At 46.0% G+C, this 14,519-nt stretch overlaps 1 long non-coding RNA gene across 1 annotated transcript; it reads left to right on the forward strand.

The window, feature by feature from the left end:
- Positions 1 to 9,130: 9,130 nt before the first annotated feature.
- On the forward strand, positions 9,131 to 12,324 carry LOC119271408. Its single transcript, XR_005134518.1, has 4 exons — positions 9,131 to 9,829; positions 10,124 to 10,757; positions 11,293 to 11,479; positions 11,981 to 12,324. It is a non-coding gene; the product is annotated as an uncharacterized LOC119271408 (long non-coding RNA).
- The last annotated feature ends 2,195 nt before the right edge of the window (positions 12,325 to 14,519 follow it).

Here is a 14,519-nt window from a genome sequence, read left to right on the forward strand (position 1 = left end):
TTTGTCACCTCCATATATGAGAAACATATCCTTAGTCCTTTTCAGGTATTTCAGGATGTTCTTGACCGCTGTCGATCCACTCCTGGATTATTTTGGTACCTTCCTGCTAGACTTATAGCAAGGCACACATCAGGTCTGGTACACAGCATTGCATATATGATAGAGCCTATGGCTGAAGCATAGGGAACATCTTTTATTTTTTCTCTATCTTCTGCAGTGGTCGGGCATTCAGTCTTACTCAACTTCACACCTTGTAACACAGGCAAGAACCCTTTCTTTGCTTGATCCATTTTGAACTTATTCAAAATTTTGTCAAGGTATGTGCTTTGTGAAAGTCCAATTAAGCGTCTTGATCTATCTCTATAGATCTTAATGCCTAATAAGTAAGCAGCTTCACCGAGGTCTTTCATTGAAAAACTCTTATTCAAGTATCCCTTTATGCTATCCAGAAATTCTATATCATTTCCAATTAGTAATATGTCATCCACATATAATATCAGAAATGCTTCAGAGCTCCCACTCACTTTCTTGTAAATACAGGCTTCTCCAAAAGTCTGTATAAAACCAAATGCTTTGATCACACTATCAAAGCGTTTATTCCAACTCCGAGAGGCTTGCACTAGTCCATAAATGGATCGCTGGAGCTTGCACACTTTGTTAGCTCCCTTTGGATCGATAAAACCTTCTGGTTGCATCATATACAACTCTTCTTCCAGAAATCCATTCAGGAATGCAGTTTTGACATCCATCTGCCAAATTTCATAATCATAATATGCGGCAATTGCTAACATGATTCGGACAGACTTAAGCATCGCTATGGGTGAGAAGGTCTCATCGTAGTCAATCCCTTGAACTTGCCGAAAACCTTTTGCGACAAGTCGAGCTTTGTAGACAGTAATATTACCGTCAGCGTCAGTCTTCTTCTTGAAGATCCATTTATTCTCAATTGCTTGCCGATCATCGGGCAAGTCAACCAAAGTCCATACTTTGTTCTCATACATGGATCCCATCTCAGATTTCATGGCTTCAAGCCATTTTGCGGAATCTGGGCTCACCATCGCTTCTTCATAGTTCGTAGGTTCATCATGATCTAGTAGCATGACTTCCAGAACAGGATTACCGTACCACTCTGGTGTGGATCTCACTCTGGTTGATCTACGAGGTTCAGTAGTATCTTGTTCTGAAGTTTCATGATCATCATCATTAGCTTCCTCACTAACTGGTGTAGGTGTCACAGAAACAATTTTCTGTGATGCACTACTTTCCAATAAGGGAGCAGGTACAGTTATCTCTCAAGTTCTACTTTCCTCCCACTCACTTCTTTCGAGAGAAACTCCTTCTCCAGAAAGTTTCCAAATTTAGCAACAAAAGTCTTGCCTTCGGATCTGTGATAGAAGGTGTATCCAATAGTCTCCTTTGGATATCCTATGAAGACACATTTCTCCGATTTGGGTTCGAGCTTATCAGGTTGAAACTTTTTCACATAAGCATCGCAGCCCCAAACTTTCAGAAACGACAACTTTGGTTTCTTGCCAAACCACAGTTCATAAGGCGTCGTCTCAACGGATTTTGATGGTGCCCTATTTAACGTGAATGCGGCCGTCTCTAGAGCGTATCCCCAAAACGATAGCGGTAAATCAGTAAGAGACATCATAGATCGCAACATATCTAGTAAAGTACGATTACGATGTTCGGACACACCATTACGCTGTGGTGTTTCGGGTGGCGTGAGTTGTGAAACTATTCCACAATTTTTCAAATGTACACCAAACTCGTAACTCAAATATTCTCCTCCACGATCAGATCGTAGGAATTTTATTTTCTTGTTACGATGATTTTCTACTTCACTCTGAAATTCTTTGAACTTTTCAAATGTTTCAGACTTGTGTTTCATTAAGTAGATATACCCATATCTGCTTAAGTCATCTGTGAAGGTGAGAAAATAACGATATCCGCCACGAGCCTCAATATTCATCGGACCACATACATCTGTATGTATGATTTCCAACAAATCTATTGCTCTCTCCATAGTACCGGAGAACAGTGTTTTAGTCATCTTGCCCATGAGGCACGGTTTCGCAAGTACCAAGTGATTCATAATCAAGTGGTTCCAAAAGTCCATCAGTATGGAGTTTCTTCATGCACTTTACACCGATATGACCTAAACGGCAGTGCCACAAATAAGTTGCACTATCATTATCAACTCTGTATCTTTTGGCTTCAACACTATGAATATGTGTGTCACTACTATCGAGATTCAACAAGAATAGACCACTCTTTAAGGGTGCATGACCATAAAAGATATTACTCATATAAATAGAACAACCATTATTCTCAGATTTAAATGAATAACCGTCTCGCATCAAACAAGATCCAGATATAATGTTCATGCTTAACGCTGGCACCAAATAACAATTATTTAGGTCTAATATTAATCCCGAAGGTAGATGTAGAGGTAGTGTGCCGACTGCAATCACATCGACTTTGGAACCGTTTCCCACGCGCATGGTCACCTCATCCTTAGTAGTCCCTGTTTCGAGTTGCAAATATTAGCAACAGAACCAGTATCAAATACCCAGGTGCTACTGCGAGAATTAGTAAGGTACACATCAATAACATGTATATCACATATACCTTTGTTCACCTTGCCATCCTTCTTATCCGCCAAATACTTGGGGCAGTTCCGCTTCCAGTGACCAGTCTGCTTGCAGTAGAAGCACTCAGTTTTAGGCTTAGGTCCAGGTTTGGGTTTCTTCTCTTGAGTAGCAACTTGCTTGTTGTTCTTTTTGAAGTTTCCCTTCTTCTTCCCTTTGCCCTTTTTCTTGAAACTAGTGGTCTTGTTGACCATCAACACTTGATGCTCCTTCTTGATTTCTACCTCCACAGCTTTCAGCATTGCGAAGAGCTCGGGAATAGTCTTATTCATCCCTTGCATATTATAGTTCATCACGAAGCTCTTGTAGCTTGGTGGCAGTGATTGGAGAATTCTGTCAATGACGCAATCATCTGGAAGATTAACTCCCAATTGAATCAAGTGATTATTATACCCAGACATTTTGAGTATATGCTCACTGACAGAACTGTTCTCCTCCATCTTGCAGCTATAGAACTTATTGGAGACTTCATATCTCTCAATCCGGGCATTTGCTTGAAATATTAACTTCAACTCCTGGAACATCTCATATGCTCCATGACGTTCAAAACGTCGTTGAAGTCCCGATTCTAAGCCGTAAAGCATGGCACACTGAACTATCGAGTAGTCATCAGCTTTGCTCTGCCAGACATTCATAACATCTGGTGTTGCTCCAGCAGCAGGCCTGGCACCCAGCGGTGCTTCCAGGACGTAATTCTTCTGTGCAGCAATGAGGATAATCCTCAAGTTACGGACCCAGTCTGTGTAATTGCTACCATCATCTTTCAACTTTGCTTTCTCAAGGAACGCATTAAAATTCAACGGAACAACAGCACGAGCCATCTATCTACAATCAAGCATAAACAAGCAAGATACTATCAGGTACTAAGTTTCATGATAAATTTAGGTTCAATTAATTTACTTAAAGAACTCCCACTTAGATAGACATCCCTCTAATCCTCTAAGTGATTACGTGATCCAAATCAACTAAACCATGTCCGATCATCACGTGAGATGGAGTAGTTTCATTGGTGAACATCACTATGTTGATCATATCTACTATATGATTCACGCTCGACCTTTCGGTCTCCGTGTTCCGAGGCCATATCTGTATATGCTTGGCTCGTCAAGTATAACCTGAGTATTCCGCGTGTGCAACTGTTTTGCACCCGTTGTATTTGAATGTAGAGCCTATCACACCCGATCATCACGTGGTGTCTCAGCACGAAGAACTTTCGCAACGGTGCATACTCAGGGAGAACACTTCTTGATAATTAGTGAGAGATCATCTTATAATGCTACCGTCAATCACAGCAAGATAAGATGCATAAAAGATAAACATCACATGCAATCAATATAAGTGATATGATATGGCCATCATCATCTTGTGCTTGTGATCTCCATCTTCGAAGCACCGTCGTGATCACCATCGTCACCGGCGTGACACCTTGATCTCCATCGTAGCATCGTTGTCGTCTCACCAATATTATGCTTCCACGACTATCGCTACCGCTTAGTGATAAAGTAAAGCATTACATCGTGATTGCATTGCATACAGTGAAGCGACAACCATATGGCTCCTGCCAGTTGCCGATAACTCGGTTACAAAACATGATCATCTCATACAATAAAGTTTAGCATCATGTCTTGACCATATCACATCACAACATGCCCTGCAAAAACAAGTTAGACGTCCTCTACTTTGTTGTTGCAAGTTTTACGTGGCTGCTACGGGCTTAAGCAAGAACCAATCTTACCTACGCATCAAAACCACAATGATAGTTTGTCAAGTTGGTGTTGTTTTAACCTTCGCAAGGACCGAGCGTAGCCACACTCAGTTCAACTAAAGTTGGAGACACTGTCACCCGCAAGCCACCTATGTGCAAAGCACGTCGGGAGAACCGGTCTCGCGTAAGCGTACGCGTAATGTCGGTCCGGGCCGCTTCGTCCAACAATACCGCCGAACCAAAGTATGACATGCTGGTAAGCAGTATGACTTATATCGCCCACAACTCACTTGTGTTCTACTCGTGCATATAACATCAACATATAAAACCTAGGCTCGGATGCCATTATTGGGGAACGTAGTAATTTCAAAAAATTTCCTACGCACACGCAAGATCATGGTGATGCACAGCAACGAGAGGGGGAGAGTGTGATCTACGTACCCTTGTAGATCGACAACGGAAGCGTTAACTTGGTTGATTTAGTCGTACGTCTCCACGGCCCGACCAATCAAGCACCGAAACTACGGCACCTCCGAGTTCTAGCACACGTTCAGCTCGATGACGATCCCCGGACTCCGATCCAGCAAAGTGTCAGGGAAGAGTTCCGTCAGCACGACGGTGTGGTGACGATCTTGATGTACTACCGTCGCAGGGCTTCGCCTAAGCACTGCTACAATATTATCGAGGACTATGGTGGAAGGGGGCACCGCACACGGCTAAGAATATGATCACGTGGATCAACTTGTGTGTCTAGGGGTGCCCCCTGCCCCCGTATATAAAGGAGCAAGGGGAGGAGGCCGGCCGGCCCTATAGGCGCGCCAAGGAGGAGTCCTCCTCCTAGTAGGAGTAGGACTCCTACTAGGAGGGGGAAGGAAGTGGGGAGGGAGAGGGAAAGGGGGGCGCCGCCCCCTCCTAGTCCAATTCGGACCAGGGGGGAGGAGGCGCGCGGCCCACCTTTGGCTGCCCCTCTCTCTTTCCACTAAGGCCCATATGGCCCATTACTTCTCCCGGGGGGGGTTCCGATAACCCTCCGGCTCTCCGGTTTTCTCCGAAATCACCCGAAACACTTCTGGTGTCCGAATATAGCCGTCCAATATATCAATCTTTATGTCTCGACCATTTCGAGACTCCTCGTCATGTCCGTGATCACATCCGGGACTCCGAACTAACTTTGGTACATCAAAACTCATAAACTCATAATATAACTGTCATCGAAACCTTAAGTGTGCGGACCCTACGGGTTCGAGAACAATGTAGACATGACCGAGACACGTCTCCGGTCAATAACCAATAGCGGAACCTAGATGCTCATATTGGCTCCTACGTATTCTACGAAGATCTTTATCATTCAGACCGCATAACAACATACGTTGTTCCCTTTGTCATCGGTATGTTACTTGCCCGAGATTCGATCGTCGGTATCCCATACCTAGTTCAATCTCGTTACCGGCAAGTCTCTTTACTCGTTCCGTAATACATCATCTCGCAACTAACTCATTAGTTGCAATGCTTGCAAGGCTTATGTGATGTGTATTACCGAGAGGGCCCAGAGATACCTCTCCGACAATCGGAGTGACAAATTCTAATCTCGAAATACGCCAACCCAACATGTACCTTTGGAGACACCTATAGAGCACCTTTATAATCACCCATTTACGTTGTGACGTTTGGTAGCACACAAAGTGTTCCTCCGGCAAACGGGAGTTGCATAATCTCATAGTCATAGGAACATGTATAAGTCATGAAGAAAGCAATAGCAACATACTAAACGATCGGGTGCTAAGCTAATGCAATGGGTCATGTCAATCAGATCATTCACCTAATGATGTGATCCCGTTAATCAAATAACAACACATTGTTCATGGTTAGGAAACATAACCATCTTTGATTAACGAGCTAGTCAAGTAGAGGCATACTAGTGACACTCTGTTTGTCTATGTATTCACACATGTATTATGTTTCCGGTTAATACAATTCTAGCATGAATAATAAACATTTATCATGATATAAGGAAATAAATAATAACTTTATTATTGCCTCTAGGGCATATTTCCTTCACTCGCATGCACCACTATTTAGTCTTGCATGAGCGAGGGCATGCACGTCCCCTGAAGCTCGGCTGGTGCTCGTCCTTCTTTCCTCTTCTTGCCTCGCCAGCATGTTCTCCCTCTGCTCCTCTCCAGCCGGCTGTGCCATGCAGTCAGTCGAGGGATCGCTCCCCCTTTCATGGAAGAGGGCACCCCCGTCGGAGGACAGCATGCCTGCTGCGCTTCCACCCTTCCTCTCTTGGCTCACGGTCCCCTCCGTCCCCTCTTGTACTGACAGCAGCAGCCCGCCGATGATCGGTGCTTTCTCGGAGCCAACGAACGGATCCTGCTCTGGCGAGGAAGTAGTCACCAGTTCGGTCTCAATGAGCGGTGGCTCCTGCGTCGCCGGCACCCCTTCATGCCTTCTACCACCATCACTCCCTTGACCTCCCTCCCTTCTCGCGGCACCACGCTGTTGTCTCCCTCCGGCCTGCGAGAGACCGGTTATGGCAAGTCGATGGTTCTCCCCGGTGGCATAAGATCTCCTGCCCCCGTTTCCTCCTCCTCCTCCAGCTCCGCCGTTGTCCGTGAAACACAGCCGCGAATGGGCAACTGCCCGCGGCGCCGGTGGCGGGAAATCACCATCTTCATAGCTGAGATACCATCGGTATCCCCATCTCCCTGGCCACTCCGCCACCGTGCCATCCTCAGATGGAATCCCACTGATCCCACTGCTACTGCTGACCCCTCTTTCAGGACTCAAGTCTGGCGGATTGGAGAAATCGATGATGTGATCCAAGTGAATGAGCACTGGGTGGCTGAGCAAACCAATCTGACCCCAGCACGGCAGCACCTCCTCCATTAGATTCAACTCCGGGTAATGCATCACCGGCGAGCCAAACTCTCTTGGTTCTTCAAGCTGTTACACTCCCCTAGTCTTGAGCTTCTCTACCTCATCCATCCAAACCCAAAGGCGGAAGCATCCAGTATCCTCCTCAGAACACACCTCCGAATCCACCCCTTCAATAAGCATGGAGGGGTCAAACAGGGTGGCGACGCTGTTGACGTCCCACGCGTGCTCCGGGACACCCTCCAAACAGACCCTTGCCTTGAAGCGCAGCCTGGCCGGCGAGGCACGACGGAAGCGAGACCAAGGCGCCACCATGAAGATGACCCTTCCCAGGACTAGGGGGCCTTGGCCTCCCACCACCTTGTCCGGCACTGTCGCGTCGTCGAAGATGAGCAGCAGCTCGCCAAGGGCGCGAAGCGAGACCTTGACTGCACCCTTCGAGATCCGGAATCGCAGCGCGAGCGCCCTTTTGACGTCCACGAGCTCAAACGGCAGCGGCGATCCCACCACTATCGCCACCACAGCACATCTCGACAGCTTCCTCTCCGCCTCCGCCAAAGCCGCCGTCCTGCGAGCTGTAGCGGTGACCATACCCCGCCTCGCCTCCGGGTCGCTCAGAGGGGCCTCCATTGGCAGCCGGATGCGGATGGCGGGGCTTGGAGGCGGTCCCGGCGGAGGAGGCGGCAACACGCCCGTCGGCCGAGCCCCGGAAGCAACCCCCTGAGCCCTCTTCCTTCCCACACCCTCACACCACCTCGCTCTATGCCCGACCTCGCTTCAGAGCAAGCACCGCTCACGATTTGTGCACTTAGCTATCCTGTGCTTAGGCTCAAGACACCGGAAGCACTTTCCCCAGGCCTTCTTGAACAACAGCTCTTTGAATTGCGAAGGCCTGGATTTCGGAGGAGGGCGCTGGTAAAAAGGGGGGTGCCTCCCCCTCCCCACCATCTTCCACCCATCCCCATGAATGCGCTCTGCAGGGTTGGTTGGGCTTGAATGCGCTGGCGCAGGGTCGGTAGGTCTTGAAGTCTCTGGCGCAGCAGCGGGATTTCGCGGCGGCACCACCACGATGGACTGGAGGCGGCCTCCCACAACCCCATCCTCCGGCCCCCCATCGCAGGACCGGAGATCTCCATTGAATGCGCACCAATGCGCGCCGGCTTTGAATACCCATCTGCCCCCGCAGACGAGAGCAGGGCCTCCAGGAAGGAGACCGCAGGCGGGGCGGGGGGCGGCGCCTCGCGAGCCGCGGACATGGGGCGTAGACAGGCGACGCGGCCGGCCGGCGGGGTAAGCTTGGGCGCTGCCGAGGAGGCGACGCGGGTGAGGGAGGAGGCAAGAGGGGGAATAGTAAACTGGTTATTTTCAAGTACGCGTTCTTCATCACAGGAGTGGACATCAATCTGCTAATCCAAACTGCTGGGGGCGGCAACAATGTCAGGTTCAGGATGGCGGAAGCACTGCAGGACGTACGCAGGCACGCAGCGAACCAAGAACACACAAATGCTATGCGTGTTCATGCTCGTCGTGGTACTCGTGCAAGCCGCGTCTGACCGCTACTGAATAAAATTAGAGATCTGCCATGTAAGAACTACTCCATGGCGACCTGACAAGCGCGTACGAGGCATAGACAAGGACAACACGCTGGCATGCACGGAGCAAATCACCCACAACCTCCAACCATCCGCCACAGTAAATCTCTACTGTTAAAGGAGAATCGAATGTCGTGATGGTTCAACCTCGCTTTAACCCTCCTCCTATCGATAGCTATCTCGCACATCCCGCACGATTTTCTTTTTTCTTTTTTTGCTTGGAGGCATCCCGCACGAGCACGACCCACCAAAGCTGAGAAACAGAAACCGAAAGAGAAAACAACCGCGACCCATGAACTCACCCATGCCCCCATCTCTCGGAACCCCTTCATCCCGATCGCATCTTTCTCCTTGGAAAAATTGCCATCGCGCGCCCACCATCCTGTGCACGCCATTTCGTCGGTCTAGATCCTGATCCATCGCGAGGAGCCATTCCTCAAACTGCAGCGCCACGGCCGAGCCATCTCACAAGGAGGCAAGACGCCGTCTCACCTCCTCGCCTTGCTGCGGCCATCCAGGACGCGCCGCCCCCGCTGCTGAGCCATCTCACCTGGCACCGCCGTCCCCAAGCAGGCAAGCTGCCGTCTCACCTCCTTCGTCCCGGACGCACTGCCGCCACAATCGGCCCATCTCACTTCGCATCGTCATCGCCAAACAGGCAAGCCGTCGTCTCACCTCCACCCTCGTCTCTATTGTGGGCGGCCCCGCCCCTGTACAGCAGCAGACGAAGCGGGCGTGCAGGCTGGAGTTGGAGGCTGCACTGCTGTGTTTGCCGGTAGGAAGCACGGGAGGCGGGTGGCCATGGAGAACGGCCACACTGTTCAAGCGCCGGACTCTGCTGTCGACCTCCTCATCTTCAAGCCCCACCCCGAGCTCGACCCTCCACAGCCATCTCGTTCTATGTTCAAGCACCGCCTGGATATCATTTTCTCCTCCCTACAGCCAGCTCCCCCCTGATCTCCTGCGCAACATGCTGCTCCATGCATTGGCAGCTATAAAAGGTATCGAGTGTGGCATCTATCTCCCTCCCAACTGCTTTGTGTTCTTTATCTTTCAAGAGAATGTGAGATATTTAATGCTATTTGTGGAGAGTGTGCCGTAATGTTGAGTTATTGTGCACAATTTTTTTGCTACTATGTACAATAGTGTTTACAGAATGTGCTATTGTCGATTCTGCAGGAATATTTGTGCTATTTTGCATATTTGTGCTGTCATGGATTGTGCTTCTTTTTCTTATTAAATGATGTAGTTTAAAACAAGATCATGCCTAAATCAGTTTGCCCATGAAAGTGCAGCCCTAGCGATGGATTCGAACACCGGCAGCCATGTGAGCGCCCATAGCTGTGGACGTGGACGCTTGCGGCGAGAGACGCAGAGCAGGAGCACACTGCTTGCCCTTTATTGAGTTAACCATGGTGACAGCTCCGGTGGTGTCATCCTCCCTAGATCTGCATGGCAATGGTGTCATCAATTGTAGTGATAGATGTATTGACACTAATTGTTTTGCAAATGGGGAGGATATAGGTTGTAAAAGAGCCTTTATTTTGTTCTTCTTATCTAGGACAGGAGAAGTTAATTCTCACTTGTTTAACTTACTGGTTCATATTTCCATTAGGCAAAGTGGCTTGAAAATAGACTGCCTTTACTCTTTCTATGAGACATAGGGCCGCAAATTAAAACAAAAAAGAGGATCCAGCCAATTTATTTTTCATTTTTTCTTTGAGATAATAATATCCTACATGCTCTACTGGGTCATCTTCACACTACAGGTTGTTTCAGCTAATGGTTATCACTGAGGTCCTGCTGCTAGCTATGCAATCCAATGATGGTCAGATACGAAATGTTGTAGAATGAAATATCCAACACTTTGAGGAGTAGAGTTTTTCAGTTTATGCAAGCACTTCATCTTCTTCATTAGAGACCCTAAAGGTAATTTCTCAATGGTACGCTTCTGTGTATTCATCAATGAGTTGAGTTGATGGTTAGAATTTGGGAAACTTGTGAAGCTTCAAGAACAAAATTTAAATTTGGTCATTTAAGTTCTGGAGCAACCAAGTTTACCATTCACTTAATATAGAATAGAAGCTAATATCTCAAGAAATATGTTTTTACTCTATCTTGACACTTGACGGTAGGAATGGTATGGATAACATAGCAACTTCTTTTACCAGACATGGAGTACACTTCCATACTTCTATTGTTGGATAGTGTTTCTTTCATATGCCCCTATTTGCACCATTGTCAGTAATGTTCTCTTTCTAGAGTTAATGTCCTTTTGGGATCATTTTTCTGTAAAATATTCCTCATTTTGACCAAATCATGTTTTTAAACTGAATTTCTTTTATTTTAAAATCTCAGGTCAAAGCTATTACTGTGCATGTGATTCAAAAGTATTTTTTGGCCGCTGCCAGGGATGGCCCTTGGTGCTTCTATGATATTTTAACATGTTCCCGCCTTCTCACAGGTCCACTCGCATAGGCTACATTCAGCAGTTCCCATGTGTGCACTTGCATACATGTGTATGCAGTGCTAATTTTTTATCAGATTGGCAGAGGCTTCAGGATATACATATGCGTCTTTCCACCTAAATGTTCTCATGCTTGGAACATGAACTACTGAAGTTTATGAAAATTTTGTATGTGAAGACTCAGGTTCGTACTGCAATTGTCAGGAATATGTTTTAGATGGTCACAAATGTCTGCACTTCATATATATTTCCGAATGGAACTTCTTTTTTGTCAATAGTTAGATATTTCAAAGTTTGAGGGGCATGTTGGACCCAATGCTGCTATATCCTTCTCTGAAAATAGTAACTTCTTGCCATTATGCATATGCCCCATAAAAACAATGTGCACAATGTTGAATGCCTTCATTATTATGATATTTTTACCATCCCCCTAAAATGCCACTGTTGATGGTGTCAAGCTTTGGGATCTACAGAAATTGAGAAATTTTAGGGCTTTGTCACCATATATTCAAGCACGCCAACAAATTTTAGGGCTTTGTCGCCAACTTTGTAGGTCATTTTCGTGTTACATACACATGTCTGATAGAACATGCTACCATCTTTATTGTGCGCTTACATACTGTATACATGGCTGGTACCGTTAACATTCTTTATTCAAGGGAACACATCTATTTTGACTATGCAGGCTGGAGTGTAGTGTTAAACATTGGAGTGAGAGGAGAGTATAAGGGCAAAGATGGATCAGGAGCCTGGCCAGATGGTTTGTGACCCAGCTAAGGCACGTACAAAAGATTGCATTGGAATGTGGTGCTAGCTTAGGTGATCTGCTTTTTGAGGATAAATTTCCATGTGGGTTTGAGGGATTAATTTAATAATAAAGATTTGTAGGGATCTATTGTGATCATGACTGCATTGTGGATACCATAGCAAACAACTTGTGAGATTCAGGAATTGTCATTAGGTTTGATCTAATTGGTTGTTGTACCAAACAATTCATGTTGTTTAATCCTTTTCAATTCTTGTGGCATATAAGAAAAGGGGCAGCACAACCTAAGCATGAGCATGCGAAGCAGGTGAAGGCAAAGCTCAACTTGGTCTAGATCGGATGCCTTGGACATGGTAATGGAGGTTGAACACCGATCAGTTGCAACTTGTTATGTAGGAGATTGAATATGTATATGAAGTCTGTTTTATCAGGTATAACATTGATGTGCTCATTTAAAATTGTTTTAGGGAGTCATTCATAATAATTGTTATTAGTACACATATCATTTAGTACACTGAAACCAGATCCAAGCGTTAATAAAAATAGCCAACTGAATCACTGTAATTCTATTTGCCCATCTAACGAGCGACCATCATTTGGCTAGCCAAGCTCAGGTTTAGGCATCGAAAACATTGTTATAACTTCAAAAGAAGGATGGATTCCCCAATTTTTGTTTAATAGGGTGTGTTTGGATCGCAACCAATAGCAGCCATACCAAAAAATTGGCAAACCCATGAAAATTGGCTAGCGCTTGGATAGCAGCCAAAATTTTGGCTCCCCCGACGTTCCGCCAACGGGCCAGTGCAATTCTTGCCAACGCACGGACGAGTTCGCGGCGCGGAAAAGCTCCGCCAAAAAATTGGCAGCGCCCTCGCCCGCTCCCTTCGTGGGGCCTGCTTAATTATCGCAGCGATTAACTCGCGATTTACCCTGAAAGCGATTTGTAGATCCGCATATTTCTCCCGTTCCCTCATCGTTTGGTGATAGGTACTCCTTTTTTGGCTCAACAAACCCGCATGTGCATGCAGGAAGATAGCTACCTAATTACCACGAAACTAGCATGAGCCGTGTAGGTTTATTAATCCGCTAAGCAGTAATTAATGTGTTTATTATACTAGTACGGTCGAGTAGCAGCCCTACCTCATAGAACTACTCTGAAAAGCACGGAATTTCTTTTTACCTAAAATAAAAAAGGGATATATGTTTTGACGAATGTAACATTGCTTTTGCATGCCCATTTTTTGTTACTTTCTGTGTATTGTAGCTATTAAAAAAAATCATGTCACATTTTTTTGCAGGGCGTGTCACGTTTTTTTGTGACTTGGAATAAAATGAAGCATGGATTAATCCTAATTCCCAAAGTTTCCTATGTTAGTTGACAGCAAACCAAATGACAGCTCAGTGATTTCGCCAAAAAATTGGTAGGTGCATTGGCTCTAAACCAAACAAGAACAATCAACCAAAATTTTGGCCATGCCCTCACTTTGGTCGTGCCAAAAAATTGGTGGGGCTAGTTGGGGCACAAACCAAACACACCCATAATCATTGGTACACATGAAAAGTTGTTACCTTGTAGATCCAGATCACAACTAATGAGAAATGCCATAAACAACGACTGAGAAAATGCCGCTTATATAGATTAGCCTAAAATCCACTGGAGCAGATATTGCAGAGCTGACCATGAGCAAACATAGAGGAACCCTTAAATAAAAAAACCCGAGCAAACATAGAGAAAGAAAGAAGGAAATATGATGCATGATTGAAGAGGGAGAATGTAGGTAAGATGCTCTATTAGATTTTTTTGTTATATTTTTGTGATGTTTCATAGTGTTGCACGTGTATATAATTATCTCTGCCTAAATTTATAGTTCCTCAATAACTTCGAGCATTTATTTGGGGTCCAGTATCCTTCAACTTGTATGAGTTTTGATCAAGAGCATGAGGATATAAATTTATATTGACTCGTTCATGTTTAGCTGAAATTCAAGTATGAGGCACATATATTTTGTTTTAGTGGTACATTGTATAGGACAAGAAAGTATAATGCGACATTTTATGCGATGAACACTTTTAGTGGAGGGGTTGATAGGGCGACAGAAAACCCCTCCTCCGTTGGTTGACGACGATGAGGGACAAGGGATTTATAACGATGGTGGCGAGACAACTAACAAGGTTGAATCAGAGTCAGCGGCTAGCAATAATGGTGAGTAACATAAATTTATTGTTCCATAGCAACGCACGGGCACTCAACTAGTAATTAGAATATCTCAAACCGTGTCAACCTTTTTATGGACCTGCTTCGTCTGCCAAGTCAGGTACCCTGCAGACCTATGACTGGTATTTTACTCGTAATGCCAATTAACGCCCGACCATGCGCAGATCGCTGGGAGAAAAGCGTGTGGTCAGATTGCAGCGTCCAGATGCCGCTGCGTTCAGGACGTCCGCTCTCCGTATGTAG

This window comes from Triticum dicoccoides, chromosome 3A, assembly GCF_002162155.2.
Source record: "Triticum dicoccoides isolate Atlit2015 ecotype Zavitan chromosome 3A, WEW_v2.0, whole genome shotgun sequence".
Taxonomy (NCBI): Eukaryota; Viridiplantae; Streptophyta; class Magnoliopsida; order Poales; family Poaceae; genus Triticum; species Triticum dicoccoides.